Raw genomic sequence first — 5,000 nt, 5'->3', positions numbered from 1 at the left:
TGTGTGTGTGTGTGTGTGTGTGTGTTTGTGTGTGTGTGTGTGCATGCGTGTGTGCGTGTGTGCGTGTGTGTACAGTGATTCAGATAAAACTACTGGACCGATCTTCATGAAATTGTACATGAGAGTTCCTGGGTGTGATATCCTCAGACTTTTTCATGTTTTCGATAAATGTCTTTGATGACGTCATATCCGGCTTTTTGTGAAAGTTGAGGCAGCACTGTCACGCCCTTATTTTTCAATCAAATTGATTGACATTTTGGTAGAGCAATTTTCGACAAAGTCCGGACTATGGAATTGAATTTCAGCTTGGCAGCTTAAAATTAGTTAATTAGTTTGCTCATTAAAGTTGTCATTAAAATCGAGTTTTTACTAACAGATTTAAGAATGATTGAATCGTATTCCTCAACTCCTCCTGAATTCAAAAATATATACATATGTCATGTTTACTCTAAAACTATGCTCAGAATTACAGAAACTAGGTTAAGTAAGTAAGTACTGCGTTCGCACGCCACGCGGAGATAGTCAAGTGAACGGCCTTATAACTGGCATAGAAAAACTAAATGTTTTATATCACTTCACGCGACTTGTTTTTCTCTTCTCTGTCTCATCTCTTTCTTCGCTTTCTTCTTCTTTTTCTTCTTGTGGATGTTTTTTTTCTCTCCTCTTCTCTTGTTTTTTGTTCTGCTCTTCTCTTTCTTATCTCTTTCTCATCTCTCTCTCATCTCTCTCATCTCTCTCTTCTCTTTCTTCGCTTTCTTGGTTTTTTTTCTCTTGTTTTTTTCCCTATGTTGTGGTGAGTTGTGGTCAGATGCAGCCCTTCTTCTGCGTTTTGGTTTTCCATCTAACTAACTTACTAATTAAGTTACTAATCAACCACGAACTAACGAACCTACTAACCAACTAACACATCTTTACGTGAGCAGCCAACTAACTAACCTACGAACTAACCAACCAAACAACAACCGATGACCGATCTACTGACTCACTAACCAACTAACGCACTAGCTAAATAACTGATAACGAAGGGACAAACTCAGCAACGCGTCAGTAAGTCAACTAAACAAGCAAAAGATCTACTCACCCAACGACTAACCATCAAGCTAGTTGACTATAACGCACTAGGTAAATAACTGATAACGAAGGGACAAACTCAGGAACGAGTCAGTAAGTCAACTAAATAAGCAAAAGACCTACTCACCCAACGACTAACCATGAAGCTAGTTGACTATAACGCACTTGGTAAATAACTGATAACAAAGGGAAGAACTCACGAACCAACCCACACACAAATCGATATTAGTCGAACAAGCAAATGATCGAACGGTCGACACATTTTTGTTGCAGCGGAGAGACTGCATGACTTTGACGTCGACGTGTACGACAAGGACCCAGAGATGTACCCGGATGCTACTGCACAACGCTGTTATCATTACGTGGGATCCATGCCTACCGGCGCCACGGAAGAGCTGGTGTGTGAAAACCGACCAATCTGTGGTCACGTTGTACGCGTCACAAACGCACCAGATGAGATCCTCACTCTGTGTGAAGTGCAGGTGATGACTGTGCCTTGAAAGGCAATGTTTTCATTGAATTTGTCATGAGAGCTTCTGGGGTGATAACGCAAGACAACTCCTGTGATCTTGCCGCGAGGTGGCGCCAGTTACAAGCCGAAAGAAAGAAGGGGCAAAAGCTCACCAGAACCGACCATTGCCTGTTTACCGTATAAAATTGACGACTTACACACGAACTGTTACCAAACCGATATGCTATTTGGGACCTATGCAAGTTTTTTTCCTTTCTCGTGTGATCTTGCCGCGAGTTGGCGCCAGTTACCAGCCGAAAGAAAGAGGGGACATAACCTTACCAGAACCGCCCATTGGAAATGCAGTTGTCTTGTAGCACTTTCAATTTTCGCTAGCCGTTGTACCTGTTGCGCACATGAAGAATTAGACCAGGCTCTTTAGAGAAACGCAGAATTCAGCCTAATAAAAACCAGTCCGTTCGTACCAATGAACGGTCACTCAACGCCTGTTGTATCCCGTTCTTGAACAGTAATCAATGCAGAAGAACAGGTAGTTCGTTTTAACCATTCGTCGACTTGCATTTTTAAATGTCCAGTGCTATTTATGTCTTTTCCCCTTGAACATTTTTCTGCCCAACAACAAACACTTATAAGTCCAAAAATCACGTGTTGAGCAAAACGCGATTTTCTGTTATTTTTGCTGGACATGGTACTGGAAGAACGCGTCGGGATGCTTTCTGCATTTCTAGCTTTATTTTATTTTCAAAAAAGTGGTTAGATTAAAGAATTATGAGCAAATTAGTGGACTTATTGATTTTTTCTTGGAACTCAGGTTTGTTAAAACAACGGCAAAACACAGTAAGGGTAAATACTGTGTTCTGTCAGGGTTTTCTTGCTTTTAATGCTTGCTGAAGATAATGGCCGATCACAGCAATTGTATTTTTTTTAGTTTTGCTTGCTTTTGTATTCGAAAAAATCATTTCTTAAAGGTGGTCGTCTACATTTTTGCTTTTTTTCAATAATCTTATGGTTAGATTTCGCTAAAAAGTTATGTCAGATGATGAATGAACCATGGGGAAAAAAGTTAGAGAAAAAAAAATATATGTAAAAAAAGATTTTATTTTCCAATATTCAGTTTTCTGTTTGCTGAGAACATGTGCTTTGCCTAAAAATAATGACCAATCAAATTCATGTCACTATGCTTATAGCCACGCCCAAACCAGGCTAGTGCAGCAACAGTTTGACACTGGAGCGCTGTCCACGCTTTTTTTTTTTTAAACGCACGAAATGCACGGGATTTGAGAGGAGTTTTGCGCTTGGCATTTTCCAAATAAGGATATCCTACTATGAGTACTACGCTGGAATACTACAATGAATTTTCAAACGGCTACACTGGCTTCGTCTTTCCTGATCGAAAGGGGGTGTATTGTTGATAATTGTAGATAATAGACTCTGCATTTTAATGGTCAAATGGCGATTTCGGTATAAAAATGTAGACAAGGACCTTTAAGGGGCAACCCATAGCAACATTGTTTTAATTATTCTGCCAGTTAGTACGTTTTTTAAATTTTATTATAGCTGATGGTGTTTATAGACTCTCGATAGGAAAAATATTGATCCCTATATTGTGTTCTGGAGTTGTTGTTTTTTATTCCTGTTCGTTTACCAGATTTGTAATGAATGTATAATTCAAAATAAGCGAGATAACATTAGACTGCTGTTGCTTGTGAATCCCAATACACATTTCAGCGCACACGTATCTCTCTGTGTCTGTGTGTGTGTGTGTATGTGTCTGTGTGTGTGTATGTGTGTGTGTGTGTATGGTGTGTGTGTGTGTGTGTGTGTTGTATAAGTGTGTCTCTGCTCTCTTTTTCGAACAGTATTTCAACACACACACACATATATATACACGCACACACACACATGCGCGCCTCTCTCTCTCTCTCTCTCTCTCTCTCTCTCTCTCTCTCTCTCTCTCTCTCTCATATATAATAACATCAAGACAACAATATTGATAAAAAAATAAGACTACTGCTGACTGAAGTATCGAGAGTGTATTAAAAAAAAACCAAACAATTCATATCAAACGAGGTCAATAATACAGAACGAAGTGGGAACTATTTACATATTTACATTTCTGTCCTCGTGTTAGGTAATGACAAAACTTCCACATAATTATACGTGATCGTCACTTTAGATGGCAAGTATCTTTGCTGTGGTGCACGAGCTCGCCTGTAGCGTGTGGTACACTGGGATGGAATGACTATGTGACTGGATATTTTGTCAAGTGACTGCTAGTCAGGTTTTGTTTATGTTATGAGGCTGATGCCTCCCTCTCTTGTGAGGAAGAGGGCTATCTGATCCTCGAGTAGTAAAGCAGCATAACGTCGTAATGCATATATCACTCACTCACTCACACACACACACACACACACACACACACACACACACACACACACACACACACACACACACACACACACACACACACACACACACACACACACACACACACACACACACACACACACGCACACACACACACGTTGTTGAGAATCACCAGATGAAGAGAGCACAGACAGACAATACACCGGACAAGGGGAGGCAAGCCATGAGTGGAAGACCTACTGCACAGTTGTGGATCCTCATTCGAATAGTCCGGGCAGGTGTTAGATCCGTCACATCTCGTGAAAGCAAAGTTGCATGTCGGTATTGTCGGCACACTTGAATCCAACAGGCGGACAGGTATGCTTCTCTGCAGTGTGTGATAAAGTGATAAATGAGAGCACATGAAGAGCAAGCACCTAAACCCGCACACACACACATTGACACAACAATGTTCACACACACACACACACACACACACACACACACACACACTCACACACACACACACACACACATACACACACACATACTCAGCTACAGGCACACGCATACATTATTACATACACATGCACACACACTAACACACACACACACACACACACACACACATGCATTCGCATTTATTACGCATATCTAAACATACAGGTAATGACACATTTTAACGCAGTTATATTCAGATCTATCGGTATTATGCATATCGTTTGCATGATTCGCTAAGTGATGTCATTGTTTATGTTTAATGTGTCGATTGATAATTGATGTACACTGAGTCACCAGCAGAGGAATGAGAGAGAGAGAGAGAGAGAGAGAGAGAGAGAGAGAGAGAGAGAGAGAGAGAGAGAGAGAGAGAGAGAGAGAGAGAGAGAAATGGAGAGAGAGGGTAAGAGAGATAGAGATAGAGCGAGCGAGAGAAAGAGAGAGAGGGAGAGAGAGAGAGATAGAGGGGGGGAAGAGAGAGAGAGAGAGAGAGAGAGAGAGAGAGAGAGAGAGGGAGAGGGAGAGAGAGAGAGAGAGAACTCAGAACTGAGAATATGTATTGCTCACAGGCTAAGTTCCCATTAAGCATCGGGAAATACAAAGTTTGCGGTAT

General features: G+C 41.0%; 1 long non-coding RNA gene across 1 annotated transcript in view; it reads right to left on the bottom strand.

Annotated features, from left to right (window-relative positions):
- The window catches only part of LOC138973272 (uncharacterized), a 253,426-nt gene that overhangs the window by 121,113 nt on the left and 127,313 nt on the right, over positions 1 to 5,000 (bottom strand). The gene's annotated exons all lie outside the window — the stretch shown is intronic.

The sequence above is a fragment of the Littorina saxatilis genome, linkage group LG8, assembly GCF_037325665.1.
Source record: "Littorina saxatilis isolate snail1 linkage group LG8, US_GU_Lsax_2.0, whole genome shotgun sequence".
Lineage (NCBI taxonomy): Eukaryota > Metazoa > Mollusca > Gastropoda > Littorinimorpha > Littorinidae > Littorina > Littorina saxatilis.
The sequence above is the reverse complement of the archived record's forward strand: the minus strand, read 5'-3'. Positions and strand labels throughout refer to the sequence as shown.